Source organism: Phasianus colchicus, chromosome Z (assembly GCF_987193195.1).
Source record: "Phasianus colchicus chromosome Z, bPhaCol1.hap1.1, whole genome shotgun sequence".
In the NCBI taxonomy this organism is placed as follows: Eukaryota; Metazoa; Chordata; class Aves; order Galliformes; family Phasianidae; genus Phasianus; species Phasianus colchicus.
The window spans coordinates 25,593,185-25,611,967 of NC_143476.1; the positions used below are offsets into that span (position 1 = coordinate 25,593,185).

At 40.7% G+C, this 18,783-nt stretch overlaps 1 protein-coding gene across 8 annotated transcripts in view; it reads left to right on the forward strand.

The window, feature by feature from the left end:
* The first annotated feature begins 2,023 nt into the window (after nucleotides 1-2,023).
* The window catches only part of ZNF462 (zinc finger protein 462), an 89,591-nt gene continuing 72,831 nt past the window's right edge, over nucleotides 2,024-18,783 (forward strand). For 3 of the 8 annotated variants that reach the window (XM_090132602.1, XM_090132600.1, XM_090132605.1), the window contains exon 1: nucleotides 2,024-2,901. The gene's annotated coding sequence lies outside the window, so the exon portion shown is untranslated. Of the gene's footprint in view, nucleotides 2,902-3,183; nucleotides 3,411-18,783 lie in introns of those variants that run through there. The other 5 variants (XM_090132604.1, XM_090132606.1, XM_090132603.1 and 2 more) reach the window with 4 other exon arrangements.

An 18,783-nucleotide genomic window follows, 5' to 3' on the forward strand; every position in this document is an offset into this window, starting at 1 on the left:
CCCCAGCTCTCTCCCGCGTGGGTGGCCCCGGGTGGGCGCCCCGGCACCCGCGCTGCCCGCCGGGCACGGAGCTCCCCGCGGGACCGGCGCAGCGGGGGACCGGCCGCCGCCAAAGGACGGGGGGAGAGCTCAGGGTATCGTTTCCAAGCTACCTCCGCGAAGATACATTTATTTATTCGTTTATTATTTATTTATCTTATTTTTATGCTTTGTTTCATCTCATTTCATTTTACCCTCTTCTATTTTATATTTCTTTTTTTTTTTTAAATCTTTTTTTTTTTTTTTAAATTTATTTATTTATTTTTCCTCCCAAGGTTTGATACCCACTGTTCCCAAAGAATCCTCATTTTGAAATGAGATTGTTGTTTCCCTGGAGGGTGGCTGGTCAGAAGTCAGGTGTTTTGGGGTTTGTGGTTGTGGGGTTGTTCTATTTCTTTTTTTTCTTTTCTTTCTTTCTTTTTCTTTCTTTTTTTCTTTCTTTTTCTTTTTCTTTCTTTTTTTTTTTTTTAATTTAAAACGTAATGCTGGGAGACAAAGGTAAATTATCTGCCTCGGCGTTGATGGTACGTCAAAGATTGCAAAGCCCAGGCGCTTTCTTCCTGCGAAGACGATGATTTATAGAAAATTGCAGGCAGAACACATGCACATTCTGGCAGCCGTAAAGACAGTCCCTCCCTTTTCCTTAATGTTCTTTTATCAGCTTCTTAGGAGGTGTCCGCTTCATTTGTCTGCATGAAACCAGTAGTCTTACTAGGAATCTCCAGTTCTGATGTTTTTTCCCCTTTTCCTTAAGAAGGATTCTCTAAATCCAACAGTGCTCCTTCTGCCCAGATATTATCCTTCCTCCCATTTCTCACAGCACTTGTTTGGGGCGAGGGGGGAGCGGGGGGAGCAGAAAGAGGAGAGGAGGAGGGAGAAGATCTTTCTCGTGTTTAGTGATTAACTTGCACGGCTCAAAGAAAGAGAAGGTTTAATGGGAGAGATCCTGCTTGTGTGCTTTGTGTTCACGGCAGTCTTGTGGATGGAAAGAACGGAGAGAGCATGAGTTTAATGTTTGACTAGTACCTGGGCGACCGATTTTTGTTATTTTATTTTATTGCTATCGTTAGCTTTTCTGCATTTGGTCTTCAGCTGAGCTGGGAGAGTTCAGACAATGAAGTTCTAACATGCCTGACCTCTCCCAGAGCCAGTAAAATCTGGACTCCTTTAAGAAGATCATCTCGGCTTCACCACTCTCATAAAACTTCCTCGGAGCAGGGGAGGGATCTCCCCCTCCATCTGAACCGGAGCTCTGTGGTTCTAGTCTCTCTTCCACCCATGCAAATTGCAGTGCTTGAGGGCTCGAGAAATCCCAGTGATGTTCCAATACCAGCCATGCCCTTGCGCTCAAATTGATTTTGCCTCACTCCCGTGCATTGATTTTCTGAGTCTGCACATAACTCCTAATCCCCCCACCCCTCCACCCCCCTCCATGCTAGGCATAACCCTAGAAAGAATCTGACCTGGTGTGGTGGAGCTTGGAGGGCTGGGGGGAGGGGGGTCGCGCAAAAGAAGGAGCTAAGCACAATGCTTAATAGAACGAGGCTAAATATAAATGCAGACTACAGCAGCTTTGTCTTTGCTGGTTTGCCTTCATCACCAAGATACCTTCCTTTGTGAGCCTTGATCGTTTCTTTCCTCTGCTTTAAATAATCTGTCACAAAAGAGCAAGCAACTAGGTGTTGGAAGGCACAAAACTTATTTTAAGTGGGATTATTTATTTTATTTTGCACGTCTCACCAATGTAGGAAGTGATTTTGGTGCTCGCTAGTACAAGCTCTCTTTTCTCCTAAATGCTTGTGAGAAATAAAAAACCTGGAGATGACTGTCTTTATTTCCGGGAGTAGACTTCAAAATACGTGCCAGAAATGGACAATTCGAGTCTCCTTTCTCCACATCAAATGCGAGCTGGAAGGGGGATTAAAAACCAACCACGTGGTAGATCTGGTTTTATACTTTGCAACCTCCAGCTCCATTTATGTTCTTTACCCTGCTCAGGGAAGATTAGTCTCTAGATGGATGTGTCTGAGGGATCACCTCAGGGGCAGATCTGCATGCAGAAACCGGTTTTTGCCATGGCTGGAAGAAAGCTATGACCCAGCAGAGCGCTCCATCCCAGCGGCTCCCCCAGCATCGCAGGAGCTGCTGAGCGCTCCTGGGCAGGAAGCTTTGTGAAGGCAACAGCTTGGAAGGGGAAGCTCTTCAGATCTTTCCCCCTCCTTCTCCTCCTCCCTGGCCCGTGAGTGATTCAGTGTCCCAAACCTTAACTTTTTGTTACCACCTTCCTCCTCTTAATCTCCTTCATCTTCAACACCGCCTCCTCTATCACTACCATCTTCTCCTCCATCTGTCTGCCTCCTGGATCTCTCTTGTTTGCTCGCTCTCCCCCCTCCTCTTCCACCTCCCTCCTTCTCTTTCTTCTTGCCTTTTCCTCCTCTCTTTTCTTCTCGTTTCTTTCTCCTTTTCCTCCTCTTCCCCTACACGTTGTTGTTGTTGTTAGAAAGGATTCTTGCACCCCCTGGTGCTCTTGCGTTTTGTGTGGTAGGAGAGGAGATTGTCTTCTTTCTCTCTCTCCCTCTGGTTGCTCATTATTCAGAGAGAGACACAGAGGGTGAGTGAGAGAGAGAGAGAGAGACGGATATCTCAGGTCATCTGCAGCTGCAGCAAACCAGTGAAGGAGAGAGAGAGAGGGAGAGAGAGGGGGGGAAAGCAGGGAAAGATGGCGATCCTCCATTGCTGAGACCTGGCAAGGAGCACATGAGACTCACAAAACAACTTCCACAACAATAACAAGAAGAAGAGCTAGGCAGAGAGGAAGAGGAGAGGAGACAGCAGCAAGAGCAGCAGTGCCGGGACGCTCCTGTAAGTTCTCGCAATTAAAACCCATCTCCGGTTTGGCATTGGAGAGATCATCTCTCATGTGTGTATCTATATACCTCTTTTTGTTTGGTCTTCTCTCTCTTTCTTTCTCTCCACCACCTTCCTCTGAAACCCATTCATTCGGCCAACGGAGGAAGGAGGAGGAAAGAAAGGAAGAAAAAAAAAGAGGAGAGAGAGCGAGAGAGCGGGGTGTTTTGTTTGAGAGAAGTCTCTTGCATGGAGGAGGAGAAGAGGAGGAGGTGCTGGTGGTGGTGGTGGTGGTGGTGGTGGGAGGAGGAGGAAGGCGGTTAATTAATTTTTTGTTGTTGCATTAAAGGGGGGGTATGGGGAGATAAGTGAGATATCAACCGAGCTTTCGGGGCGGGGGGTGCCCGTGTGGATATGTGTGTGTGTGCGAGGTCTGGATGGTGCTGTGCGTGTGGACTTGGATCAGAGACGGGAGAGACACGGAGGAGAGAAAAGCTCCGTGCTGGCACGACCCAGGCAATCGGGTGACCTCTTTCTTCCTTTCTTTCTTTCTCTCCCTCTCTCCCCCTCTCCCTCTCCCCGTCCCCTCGCTGCCCCCGTCTCGCCGCTGGTCCCTCACCGGCGGTGCTGCCCCCGCCGCCGCGCTCTTGGAGTTGGGATGCGGGGGTCCCCGGCGGCGCGGGGCTGGGGGGCTGCTGTGCCCGCAGGAGGCTGCTCGCAGGAGGACAGCGTTCGGCTGGAGAGCAGGAGCCATTACACACGCTTCTGCTCTCCTTTGAGAGAAAGAGAGCGAGAAGGGAAGAAAGGAATGGGAAGGAGCCCACTTCTTCTCACTCACTTCTCCGACGTCCCTACCTTTAAACCAGGCAAGGGAGAAGGAGCTTTCTCCCCTGCCCCTTTCTCCACCACCCGGAGCAGCTTTCTCCCTATCTCTCCCCCTCTTTCCCTTTCTTTATCTCCCTGTCCTCCATTTGCAAGCTGTCTGCTTTGGTTCCAGTCCAGGCTCCACAACACAAAGCTTCTCCTCGCTCTCGCTCACATGCACACACACAGTCCACAGGGCTCTTTATGTCTTCTGGAGTAACCTTCTTCTTCCCCCCCTCCCACCCCCCCCTCCGCCCCGTCCTCCTGGCTTTGTGGTTTCTATTCTCCACACAGGGAGATCTTCCTGGAGCTTCATGTGGTTGTGATCTGATAGGATTCCTCCCCCCCTCACATCCCTCTTTTGGGGGAGAAACGGGAAAAGTTTCATTCGTTTTTCTGGTGTTTGGAAGGAGAAAGACCTTCAAGTTTGAGAGCTTTCTGCAGCTGCTTTTGTGTGTGTGTCTGTGGGGGTCTGTTTGTCTCATGAAGCTGCTTGCATGTCTAAGAGGAAGTGACTAGTTTGGCAGAGAGCTGTGATCTGAGTCAGGTAAGCCATGTCATGTTCTCTAGCTCCACCAGAAAATGGAGGAGAGAGAGAGTAGACAAAGCTGAGATGGGAACTGCTCCTAACATCGTGGATGCCTCTCCATGTTTTGAAGCTTTGCTGGCAGAAGCTGGCTTAATCATGATTTTTTCCCCTAGGGTTTCTTCAGTTTTTTCAATGTACAACATTGTGATGGGTCTTCTCTCTGACTTCATGCTATCAGGAAATGAGGATTGGAGGAAATTGTTCAGATTCTCCTTCACACAGAGAAACACATCCTTAGGCTTTTTTGCTCTTATGCTTTCATGTGGAGGTCACCTTTCTGGACATTTTTCTTTGGTTAAAGACCACAAAATTTAGGAGGTTGATCGGTTGACCAAAGAAATCGTGTATATGTGCATATATTTATAGATTTTTGAAAGCATTTGGAGGTAAGTGCACGCAGCTTGAGGCTGCTCAGGTTCTTCCAGAGAATGTCATGAAATGTCATTTTTTTTTCTAGGTGATGCTGTTGATGCCTGATTTATGGGATTTTTAACTTCTGATTTTCAAGAGAATTCCTTCTTTTGGATGTATTTTAAGTTAAGATGGAATATTTCTCCCCACTCACTAGGTTGCATTAAAATGATATTGGCAAGCTTTTAGTAGGTTCCTCAGAGCATCATAAAATACATAATTTCTCTTGGAAAATATGAAACAGTTTTCACAGCTGTCTTTTTTGGTGTCATAAAATCTATTTTTCTTTTTTTTTCCTCGAAAAGTTATGGCAGCATTTTTGTTACGGTTTTAATGTAATTATGGAAACCTAAGATCTTTAAAGAGAGATAGCAATTGAAAAGGAATTTGTCTGATTTTCTTAAGCCACCTATTTAACTGAAATCATTTTGGGTAGTCTCAGACCAGGCCTTGCTCTCTTCCCACCAGCCTCGATTTGCACAACAGTTGCATAGTAAATGCAGCTGCACATAAAATTCAAACTACAATGCTGAAGTGCATTAGGGGGATACCAGGATGAAGCGTGCTCAGTTTGAAGGCACAGCTCCATAGAAAGGTAACATTCATATATAGATTGTCCTGATGCATTTAAGAAGGAATGCAACATATAGGAGGTACAAGTGACAGAACAGGAAATTGGTGAATCTGAATTAAAACACACCATCAAAATATGGGCACCAAGAACAGAAAGATTTGATAATTGTTATGACTAGAGTTGGAGTTGGGATGCACCTCCCACAAGGTTAAAAGTAATATATATATATATATATATATAATATATATATATTTTCCTGTGGAATAAATGCCTCAGTGCATAATTTAATGCATCTGGAAAGTATACTGCATCATCAGCTGCATGTTGTGTTACTCCTGGCAGCTGATGGGTCACCCAATGTACTGAGACATCTTTCTGAAACGCTTTCAGAAGTGGGCTGTGGAACATATTACTTCAGGTATGCTTCACCTTATACTTCAACAAAGTAAGGAGTTGGGTCAACTATTTTATTTTCTTTTTCTCCTTGAGGTGATGTCCATTCATATATTTTACAGTTTCTGCACAGGTCTAATTCAGCAGCCACCGAAGATAATGAGAAAGTCCTCACTGACCTCTGGTGGTCTGGTCAGATCCTAAGTATCCATCCCCTCTACTAGAGATACAGTCTCCTTATTGTGTTACGTAGTACAAAACGAATTCCCTCTAACTTGAGAGGTCCTCTCATTGTTTGCCTGCAGACACGTTGTTCTCGAATGTGGCAGTACAAGAACAAGTTCGAGTGAGTTAAGTTGGGCATTTTCATGGGAAGGCATTTTGGCTCTCTCCTGCAGAGGCAGGCACCCTACAGGAAGCCAAACGTCACTGCAACAGTTTATGTCGGAGAGTGGCATTACTCCTGCGGGAGCGTTCTTTGTAATGAGTCTGAATTGTTGTTAGAGCATAATATCTTCTTAATGATGGTCCTTGCTGCAGTCTTCCCAGAGTGAAATCCACCTTGCTTTTAGAAGACCAGCTGAGTGACTTCTATTTTTCAAAACCAAATAAATATATAAGTAAGAATTAGCTCTAGAAAAATTATTTTAATTCATGAGTTAGTGATGACTAGCATGTGTCAAGTCATAAGGCACAGATTTTCTTCATTCAGTTGGTGGTGTTCAGTTGCTTTTGATTTATGAGAAACGAGCACCAAGAGCTTGTCTATGGTGCAGGCTCTAACAGAAACTGCATTCTTAGGTTGTTCTTAAGTATGTAGACTTGCTTTTCTTAATTGCTTTTCTTAACCCCATTAGATATAACCTATGGACTACTGCTTTAAAAATATTTAAACAACGAATCAGTTTCTTTTTACATTTTTATTAGGTTGATAATGAACTACATTCAGGAGAAACTTAAAATATCATGTTTCTTTCTTTCTTTTTTTTTCTTTCTTTTTTCTTCTTTTGAAATTTTCATTCCAAAAAGTATTCCAAACATTACTGTGTTAAAACACACTTTTAGTTTACTTCTTGTATATGCTCAGGCAGTGAAGATATGAATACACAGTTGGACCATGAAAATGGAAAGTAGAGCAACTGCAAACACAAGTGGGGAAAAAAAAAGATGGCCAATTTAATCCAGCAAAGTTTATAACCATTTTTGGAGTACTGTGATTGACTTTTATGAAGATGTGAGTAATTGAAAAGATAGTTGATAAGTATTGAAGGAGAGCTATGTTCAACATAGATGTCTGGACATCTGGCAGATGTTACCCTGGGCCCCAAGGAATGGACAAGTTTAATTTTAGTCTTAGAAAGGAAATGGGAAGAACCAAAGTCTTATAATAGTACGAGTTACAGTTTAAGGAAGGTTACTTCAAAAAAAAGCTCAAAGATGCCTCTTGAAATGTGAAGCTCCAGAAACAAATGTGAATGAATTTTTCCTGTGAATTTTCTGATAATTCCAAACAATGTGTGGAGGTACAGTATAAACTGAGATTGCTCCAGTTTGCTGTAACACTTTCTCTGCATGTTGTTGTGGATAATTACTTAAATTGAGCAGAAGAACATTGCTTTGTAGTAGGAAATTGCAGAAAAGGAACTTCTATCCATGAAATTAGTGAAAAGATATGTAGTATTCATTAATTAACATTGCTCTGTTATGAAGCTATCACTAACCAAACATAGTGACAAAAGTCATAGAAGGATAATTATCCAAAAACACCCCCAAACCACCCAGTGAGATACTGAAATGAATGACTGGAAGAAGCATGTTGGTAGAGGAAAGAGATGCTCTTCTGACAGACCAGGAAAGGTGGTAGTCCATAGAGACCCATCTTGACTCTTTTCAGGTATTATACTTCTCTATATTTTGCTGAGTTTTCTGTGCATTGTGCAATATATATGTGTATATATGTGTATATATGTGTGTGTGTATATATATATATATATATATGTTTGTGGATATTTCTCTATTTTGATTTGAAATAATGTTTTTTGTGAACTTGTTTCAGTTGAAAAAGGTCATCTTCTACTATCAGGCTATATGGTATCCTTAAAACTTAAAGGATATGATCAAGCACAAATTTCTAATTGGCAAAATGTCTTAAATTCATCAACACAAATGCTTGCTGTCTTTTCAAACAGTTGTTTCCTTCTAGAGTAGTAACTAATCGAGCAGTCCATCTGAAAAGGTTTATTTAATGGAAATTCTTCAGGTATAGCAGTAAAATATAATATGTACCAATAGGATGTGATCAGCAGTCTCTTCAATAGGAATTGAGTAGGACTGCCACCTTACTCTACAAGGAGTGAGTAAGTAAATTTGAGGGGGGAGAGGAGAACAATAAGAATTAACGTGGCTTAAATATCTGCTAAACTGTGGATACTTAAGTTCCTCAGAGAGAGGAACTCAAAAATTTTTAGTGAAAGAAGTGCTGGAGAAGTTTGTGTTGGTGCAAGTCTTCAGCTGCTGGCAGAGACACAGTTAACATTGTAAACGGTTGAACTTCAGCATGGCACTTCTCCAAATGAGTTGACTGTTGAAAATAAAATGTTCCAGAAGAACTGGGAGAACAGGAAAGAAGTTAAAATAGCATGGCTTGTATGCCAGTGCTGAAAGAAGAAAAGAGGGGAGGAAGGGAGATAGCTCAACTTATGATAATTATCTTGTTGGCTGTAATGAAAAGGCTTTAGCAGAAGATTCCAAATGAGGGGACCAAATTTAATACAATCTTAATCATTGTCCTGAGTTTTGGAAGTATTCTTCTTCTTTCAAATTGTGTTTGGGAAGTTGAAAATACGGGTAAATAAAAAGTCACATGAGATTGTTTTGAGTTCTGTTCCATTTTGGTTGTTTGGTTTTTTTTTTCCACTTTGGGAAAAATACAAAGATGTAAAGTATTGAGTTTCATGAAGCTGTGCTACATATTGCTGTCCAAACACAACTCTGGAGGGATTTGAAAGAGGGGTTTTGAGATGGGGTAAGAGGAATCTTTATTTCTGGTTTGTCTTATAGTTGAAATACGTGGGCTTATGTACAACATCTACTCTTTCTCCCTAGTTCTCTTCTGCTTTTCAACAGTTGCACAGAATTGTACAGTTGCTTTGTTCAGCTTGAGTCAGTCTTTGTTACTGCTCTCTTAAAATATCCTTGCTTAATCACTGCTTGAAGGAGCTTCCCTCCACCACTGGTTATGTTTGCTTTGTAGTATTTTTTGAGACACAATCATTATTAGAACATCTGCCCTAAACTGAACAGTGATGCTGTGCCTTTTATTTCTCCTTCATCTTCACCTCTTTGCTTTTGGCTTAGACTTTTTGATACAGTTATGGACCTCCATAGCTGCTGTCTACAGTGCTTTTTTGGCTGTGGCTTGAAACAGTTTACTGGGTAGAAGATGGCAAAAGTCCCTCAAGAAAAACAATGTTTGTATGGTAATTTAAAGAAGATGGAAACGAGACATCTCAGAATGTGCTGTCATTGTTCTTGAGTGGAGTCAAATACAGTCTCTTTAAGAATACATGTTTAATAATGTCAGCATAGAGCTGTAGGCACAGAGTCAATGTCATGAGTGATTAGGAAGGACTTACTGAGAGCTTATCAGGGCAGCAATCATTGCAAGGCCACTGTGTTGAGGACAAATGATTCTGAGAAAGCCCTGGCTTCACTGGACTACTGTTAGTTTTCAGTGGTTAAATTCAAGAATGTAGTTGAAGTAAGTAGCTCTTTTTTTCATGGTAGAAGGTAAAACAGTCTAATTGAGAATGTGCAGAAAATTGAGGAGTTATTTTACATTTAGCTGCTTCTCTCCCTAAGATGCTTATGTTTTATGCCTATGCTTTGCCTTCTTCCATGCCAAGAAAATGTAATTAACAACTTGCTGTTCAGTTAAATAATGGGCGGTCAGCAGCACTGGACAGTGTATTTGTGGCACTTTTTTTTTACAGGTACAGCCTCTATGCTGACCTGAAGATTAAGAAGTAGGATGTTCAGCACTGGTATTGTCACTACTAAAAAGCTCTGGAAAGGGGCCTGAGAACCCCAGCTGCTGCTGTGGTAGAGGAAGTTAGGCCTTCAAAGGATACAAGGATTAGAGTGTCAGGAAAAGCAAGTGGTAGCATCAGCACAAGTAGAAAATAGGCATAGCTATTCAGCAAACAGAAAAGTAGGCTAAGGCATGCCATAATTATGTGTAGTGGAAACTTGCTGCTAATAGAGCAGTTGCGTGGGGTAGAGAGGCAGGAGAATGATTTTTCAACACAAAACAAAGCAGACATTGCAGAGAATGATATAGGAAGACTGAGGATTCAGTGTGCTCGTGATAATGTGAAAGAGAAGACTTTGTTTTGAAAGATGCTAAAAATGGAATCTTCTGATGTACATGTGGTCACTGTTTCCGTGGCCTTGTAGGACAATAGGGGCTTCTTTGCACTGCCCGAATGAGCAAACTCTTCCTTCTCACTTTCAGCTCTTAAGGTTCAAACAGTGCTGCTTCAGGGTGGTACCGTTAGTTATGGAAAGAAGGCATCACAGGATATTCCTTTTGGGAAGAAGATGGATCATACTGGATTAGTTTGTTGTCATGCAAATATTTCAAAATAAGATAGCTACTTATCACAAGAACCAGGCAAACACATACCTCCCACACATTGTCCCTAGATCTCTCATTGCTGGCAAGGAAGAGAGAATACTGGGTGAATGTGACACTCAGAACCTGTGCTCCAGCAGCCCATATTTGGAGTTTTCTCCCACCTTACAGATAAACAGAGTAGATAAAGACTATATGTACAGGAAAATTAGGGTTCAACATGAGTTTGATATGCAGGGCAGTGCATTTACCTTCTTAACAAACTTGACAGTTGGTTGACTTGCTTCAGTGTCTCTCTGGAAAAGGATAATTACTGAAGTGTTCACTGTAGTCCAAAAGTCAGAATTCAGATATCTTATGATACTAAAAAGTAATTTTTTTCCTCTCTATTTCCCTTTTGTTGATATTAAAGTGACAACTCGGATAAGTCCACAATTCCTAGCTCAGGCTGGGAGCAGGATTGATGGAGGTATCTTGCTTGTATCATTGGTAGTTACCCAACAACTTAATTTTTCCCTCTTTCCTCCCTCTTTCTTCCCCTTCCCCTTCCCATTCCTCCTCTCTTGGACTTAACAAGGATATTTGAAATTAAAACCTTGATAATGGATTCTAATGATATGTTGAAACAAAACCATATGTAGATAAGAAAAGACTCCTTTTGGGAGTGGTTCTGATGTGAGATTGGAGTAGATCTGCAAACACATGGAGAAGGCAACTGGAGATACCTTCCATTTTGCTATTGTGTCACTGCTCTCATTCTGACTGATCATTTTTTCTTAGGTTTGTTGCTGCTTATGGTGAGTATGGAAGAAGGGATTAATTATATATATAATTACATATATAATATATATATTATTATATAGTATCTACTTAGATAAGTTGCTAATGCACTAAAGTCTGAGAAGGAAATGGACATAAGAAGTCATCATGGTTTCTTCTGTGTTGTGTGACAAACAGCATTATCAGAAACATAAATAAATATCAACATGAACAAATTGGAAATGATTTATCTTTTTATTTAATTGGAAGCTCTGATCATATGTTTCAGTTTTTCCCTTTCTTGTATGCATCTGGGTAGCTTTGGCTGCAGGATACAAGACTTTACAGCACTGGTAGGCCCTGCAACTGTGCTTCTATCATGCCCAGCTAAATAACTTGACAAGTGTAAAAATGTTAACAAATGGCTGATGGAAAACTGAGAGCCGCCAGACAGCTCTCAGCCCTGTTAATTAGCTTCCTGACTACTGAATTGTCTCTGCCCTCTCATATGGCCACATCTTATAGCCTTACAAGAAAGGGTTTGGGTTCCTGGCCAGGAGTGCATCCTTAAAGTTGAATTCATGTAACTTGAAGTCAGTCTGGACTGGTTCTTTTTGGTCTAAATGACCTTTTATCTTCAGTGGGGGAGGGCAGTGAGGAGAAAGCATATCAGCTTTCAACTATGTCAGGTCGTATAGAGGTCAAGTTCTCTTGTCTGTGATCGAGCATACGGTGTAAAACTGCCCTGTGCACAAGAGCACCAGGACCTGGGGAGAGGAGGAACTTATTAGGCCTTCTGGAGTAAATACGAGTGAAGGCCACTGTGTGAATCAGCATATATGATGGCTCTCTGCTTTAGGATTGCAGGATTCAGATTTGTAGCTTTGGTGGTGCTGGCCAATGGTGCATTCCCGCTGTTAGGTTGAGGAGAAGTAATTGTTTCTTAAGAGCATGCAGGTTTCTCCTGCCAGGTTATCCATGCCTGTGTAAGACTGCATGAAATCCTTGGCTCCAAGGGCATAACTGCATTACTGGAGCTGCTGAAAAAGTGAGTTAATGTATTTGGGTCTCCCAGCTGTGTGAACAAATGAGTAAACCTGAATTATATTTAAATGATCAGATTACAAAGGTGATAACATACTACAATGAATTTTCCATTTCACATCCACTCCGCAAATACACTGCTCTCTTTCTGTGGTGGAGGAGGACAGAATACAAGAACTTCTGTGTGTTACACTCCTGAAGAGCCACATTAAAAAAATGCTGAAGTCACACTCAGAAAATGTCTTTGAGATCAAAAGCCTTGAGTCAGAAGTTGCTTGGCAGGGTGACAGGCAGGTTGACCAAAGGTTGCATGTGGTGTTCTCTTGCACAACGAGCATGAAATGCTTGTTGCCCTCCATGGTTCTTCAGTGCTTCCACAGGCTCGCCCATGTTACTTCAATGGTACACAGGAATATAATTTGCTTACTGGTGTTATGGTCTTATCTCTGAAGATATTTATTTTAAGAATTTGTGTCTACATAGGTTTGTTAATACTGTACTGTAATATCAGATGGGCTGCTGAGACCTCAAGGGGGTGAGCAATCTATTTTTAGTGTGTTTGAAGGGTAGATGATGTTTCAGGTTGTGGAATGACTTTCTGGGGGGCCTGTTACCATACACTGAAGTTTTGTATGTCATGGCAGTGGAGAGCAGTCATATGATGATGAGGTAGTTAACTTAAATGGGATATTAAAGAAATCCTGTTCTTTGGGAAAATTTTAAAGATAGATGGAGCTAAAATGCTGCATAGTCTTTTCTTATACTTGTTTCCTTGATATACTGAAGACATCTAATCCTCTTTACAGGTGAAATGAGCAGCCTGCTTATGAGCTGAAGGCAGTGCTTGCTGATCTGTTGACATCCAGATTGGAGAGTTATTCATGTCTAAATAAGAATTTCAGTATTGAATGACCAAAATGCAGTTTAGTTGCCCAAGTGGTATGAAAGAAGATGGTTTGTCATCTCCTTCCACATCAGAAGTTAGTGAAATGTAGGAAGTTTGATAGTAATAGTGCTGCCCTATTTAAATGTATTCGAGATCCCAGCCCTACAGAGACTGGAGCTTTGGGTTGAGAAGACTGCCTCTGACAAATGCCTGCTCGCAGCAATCTGAGCAATGACTCCAGCCTCACTTTGGAAGAACTGCACTGTAGTGGTAGCCCTGGAGAACCATTTGTAATGATTTATTACGCTTAGATTTTATGTGAATTGGCTTCCTATTTTCTTTGGAAGACAGTAAAACTGCAGCTTCTACAAGATTCTTCTTACGTTCCTGGAATTTTGTTTTGTGTGCAAGCATGTGCATTTTATTTATTTATTGAATAAAGCCGCACTATCATAATTAGGAATGTTAACAAAAGCTTTATTAATAGGTCAGACTTCATCTACCATTGCATTCTCTTGTTACTGCAGTAAATTTGGCAGATAATAGAAGATGGGGATAGAAGGAAGGGCTAAAGCCCTTTTCCTGTAATAGCCTATTCATTTGAATAGAGCCTGTGATCTGATTTTGAATTTCACTGCAGTTACTCCTATGAATAAACATCTGAAGATTGAATCTTCAGCCACATAGACAAATTCTTTAGGAGTTCTGAGGAAAGCGTTTGGAAATCACATCTTGCACAGAAGATGCCCTCAGCTTTCAACAACTACCACCTACATAGACAAGATGTTCATTTATTGTTGTTTGCGATGGCATGGTTGTAGCTGATTTGCAAGCACTAATGGGAGCTAATTCAGTAGGTAATTATTTAACTTTCATTTATGTGCTTTTCTTTCATTCTCACTTTTTAATATATTGACAAGGGGAGAAAATTTGCCATAAAAACTTAAGTTTGACTTCAGCTAATGCTGGCATGTCCCTGAAGAATGATTACAAATGAAGTTTGGGATGCTTTACTGAGAACAGTTGGGTTGCTGTGCTGCCTCTAGATGATCCTCAGGCATTTTGGATCCTCATCACTAACTCTGGTGTTTTTGGAAGCCATGACTTTTGACATATTTTTGCCATTAAGGGAATTGTTTTAATAAATACTAATACGGTAATTACTTGTTCAAGACAGAGGTGCTTTGGATCAGGGAAAATGTAACCTAGACCCTTTTACTATGACAGGAGTGGGTACATTTGCATATGCGTATGTAATACAAGTTGCTATCTATGTGGTTCATACTACTATGGTACTTTATCTGGCAGATCATTTAAATATTTACTCCAAAAGGTCTTGTTCTCTGTTGGTTTGAAGCAGCGCTTCCAGTTATTTTTAGGTCATTTTCATCTTAGCAACCCTGCTGGAGATAAACCAGACACAAGTGCAATAAACTGTTCCTGCATTTTGGTAGAAATTAATAAAATAAAGTTTAATGGTTTGGTCCCAAGAGAGGAACAGACCATCTGGTTAGCAGAAGGTTCAGCCAAGTAATACAGTGCTGAGAGTGCCACAAACCAACCTAGAATATCTAGTAATGTGTCCAGTTGCTGCATATATTAAGCATTGAAATGGTGCTTTCAGATCTGCAGAGCCAGCAGTTCTGTTACCACTGCTGTGACGCAGGAGATAATTCTGTTGGGCAAGCATCAGCATGGGGGTGGATCTACAGTACAGGATGTGTAATGTCAACATGAAGCATGGGAGCTGGCAGTAAGAAGGAAAGCAGCCATTTCATGCCAATGCAGGAAGCCTAAATAGATTTTTTCCCTGTGCATCTTGTCCCTTTATGCTGTTTTCATACTTGGTGCTAAATGATCATCTTCCACTTTGTCATCTGAAAACTCCAGCCCAGCAGGGTTTCATTTCATTCTCTTTTTGAAGCTGTTTGTTGTTTGTTTGTTTGTTTGTTTTAGACAAGTGAAGTGCTCTCCAAAAGCATGTCTGATGGATTTTAAAAGGGGCTGGGGGGAGCTGAAGGGCTAGGCAGATCTGGAGGAAGAGTTCACTCGTGAAAGTCCCAAGCATCAGATGAAGTTTCATTGTAGATCCTTCTGGATCTAGTGCAGAGACAGTTTGTTCAAAAGCTGTAACCATTTAAGAACACTATTCTGCAGCTGAGAAATACACAAAGGTATGAAATATTGCAAGTGATAACGCAGTCTTCAAAACTGCAATTACCAGGAAACAATAGAAATTTATTATAATTGTTTCTGCTTTCTTTTTTAGCAGGAATATCTTATTAGAATTTCTTTTTCCCATTTGGTTAAAACTAGTGACAAATTACTGTGACACCATTTTAAAGTACCAAACAGTTAAATTATTGTCCAGGAAAAGAATTTGTAAATATGTTCGCCAGGCATTCTGTGGACTTTTGAATCTTAAAAATCTAGTGATTTGTCTTTGGTTGGGTCAGTCATAGACTGGTCTACTGTGGTTTTTTTCCTTGTTTGTTTTTGGTGGTGGTTGTTGTTGTTTTTGTGTCCCCCCACCCAAATGTTTGGAGACATCTTCCTGTAACCTGGCAAGCTCTAGAAGACCAGAGCTTGTTTCCTGACAGGCATGGGAGAGCCATACTCCGTAATCAGAGCTCTCATGATTTCTATTGCCTGTTCAGCAGGATTTTCAAAGAATAATATTACAGTGCCTCTTGAATGAATCCTTGTCTGAGATGCTGTTCTGTGGTAGCCCTGCAAAGGTATGACTTTCTTCATATGTTCTTAAGAACTAGAGTGGAAGTCTGGGAGTAGTTAGCCCACAGGTATGTTTTCCCAGTTGCAAATTGGTGATGGGAGGAGGGGATGGATATAAAACAAGTCTTGTGTGTAAAGACTGTTCTGTTATACCGTAACTTCATCCTTGAGTGGTATTCCTTGCTCCGTTGGCCCCATTCAGCAGATTTTTTGATTGAAGCTATGGAGGCTAGTACTTCTCTATAGTGTTCTTGCAAGGAAATGCAACTGAAGAATCATGTGAAAGTTGAATGTCATTTCTCAGGCAGAACTTCTTGATTGCATAGATAACTCCATGTTGTAGTAGCTGTTTAAGCATCAGAAATATTAAGGATGCAGTTAAAGTAATAAAATTCTTCAAAGACATAGTTGCTCTGTATGTGTAAATTCTCTTACAGGTTTCATTTTATGGAAGCTGGAAATTATTTGGCTTTTCCAGTGATGTTGAACAATTTCTAGAGCATGTTGGAGAACATTAGAAGTGTTTTTGCACAGACAAAAGAACAATTCTGCTACATTTTGTCTACACCTTTTCTCACTACAACTAGAATATCTCTATAGTGTAAAGAAAATACAGTGTCCTTGACTTTTTCATACCCCAAAAGGTGCTACTTGCTGAAGATAGTTTATTATAAATAACTACTAAGATGATAATCTCACCACAGCATGCTTGGCAGTCTTCCACTGAGTTAGCCTGTTTCAGCAAGGAGCTGTCGCCGAAGACACAAAGCAATCTGCAGGGACATATGATCACACGCACTAACTGTTTTCTCTGTCATCATGGATGCCTCATCATTTCCTGTGTCTAATAACTAGGAAATGGAATTTTTGTCTGATTCTAGCAAGCTCTAGCACCAGAAAGATGGATTTGAGTTCCTCTCTCATAAATATCATGTGACAGAGAAGTTATCAATTTTGGAGATACTGGTAGGAGAACATTTGTTGGACTTGGCTGTGGGTTTTTTTTTGTTGTTGTTGTTGTTTCTGTAGTTTTGTTTTTATTTATTTTTTATTTATTTTTATTTTTTGGTGTCACAAGGATGGACAAAAGCTTCTGTAGAAACTCTAAATTTACAGATGAACACAACACATCTTCCTGTTAGAAGCAGTGGAGAAACAGCCAATGAAAATGGGGTAGAGATGGGGTGTTTTTTGGGGGGCTTTGACTAACTGCCTTCAAAATCTGTCTTGTTTTTTTGTTTTTTTTTTTAAAAAAAAAACCTCAAAGACTATGAAGAAAGACATAAGTCAACCATATATATTTATTATTTTTGAGGGTATCAGAAGACTGATATTAATACCCTCTGAGGTTTATGTCAACATTTGACTGCAGTCATAGAGCTTGATGGTAACTGATTTTGAGTGTAAAGAGTTGATAATGCTTTGTGGTATGTGGGTGTGGACTTATAGCAAGAGTTGTTCAATGGGTATCACTGACTGTTCTAAGCAAAGATCTTTGCAAGTAGAGTGCTGGCAATTTCTGTGTTTTATTTGTTTAGAAATAATTTGATCAGACCATCTCTTCTGCTTTGTTAATAGAAGAATATGAATCAGAACTTCATCTAACCTCTATATTGAGATTAGCCTGTTGTTGATACCTCATGCTTTTCAGAGGCCTAGCAACTTATATATCAGACCTATACCTCTTTGATTCTTCAAAGATGTTGAGATTGGTCTTTAGAAAAAAAACTGGTAAGGCTGAGATGGAGCAAATGAAGATACAATTATAGTAATTTTTTTCTCCTTGATTTGACAGATGATGTGAAATACTATGTGTATCTCAACAAGAACAAGGAAAAAAAGAACATGAAGAACTTAGTTAGATGTTGAGTTGCAAGCCTTAGTAATAGTTCTTTTTTGCAAAACTGATATGTGTTTGGATTTGACTCTCATATGGAAAGTAATTTGCTCTCCTCAGCTAAGAAAACATGGAAGAGGTGGAGAGATGTTACCATTTTTTATCTAACAATGATATTCTACCCCATAAACCCTACAAAGGCAAATTCCTGCATTCTTACTTGATACTGTGGGAATGGATTAATGATGAGATGGGTTCTGCTCACTCATAAGATGAAGAAAACACTGGAACTGATGTCCAGTGATTACGGAATGTTCTTCATCTCTGAACATCTGACCTAGATAGCTGCCTTTATACTTAGAGATGGCCACTCTGAATATGCCATGTCCAGGAACTGCTTAACTTGGACGACCTTGTGACTTTAAAGAAAATCCTGTGGAACTGTTAGTTGCAACCTTATTGAAGGACACATTCTGAAGAGCTAGCTCATTAAGCAAGATTTGAAGGGTGTGCTCTGCAGAGTAGCTTCCTGTTATTTGGTTAATGGTTGACCTACTTCTATTGCCATATGCTTCCTGGAACGCATTCTAATATAAAATATGTGCTAAAGCAAGACTGGGATAATAAAGGGAAAGTCAAAGCCTTTATGAAACAAGTCATATAGTGCTGTTGGATTTTGGGTTATTGTAGTTACTAAAAATGGCAGTTGCAAAGATGATGATGAACAGTATTGATACCGATTGCAAATGCAGCATTGTTAATCAGATCTGTTTAGGTATTTTTTTCAGATTTGTAAAAAAGGCTTGTAGCAGTAATTCTCTTTGCTCTGTGTGTGAAGCTGAAGTTGGGGAGTGAAGGGAGTGAAGCACTTGGAGTGATATTATAGTTGTGAGAAAAGATTAGATGAGATTTAGTTAAAGGCAGGAGGACGGCTTTACCCTTCTCCCTTCCCCCCTTTTTTAATTGCAAACCATGGAATCATGGAATAATTTTTTTTTTCCCTCCCCTGCTTAAATCCTAGCTAAGATAGAAACAGAGATTCAACCTTTTACCTCGTGTATCAGACACCATATAGCATCCATAGTTGCACCTATGCATAAAAATGAGATTTGGAAGTACTAGGCAAAAGTTGAGCCTGCAACCTGACAGTCTGGCATCCTGAAAAATCTACAGG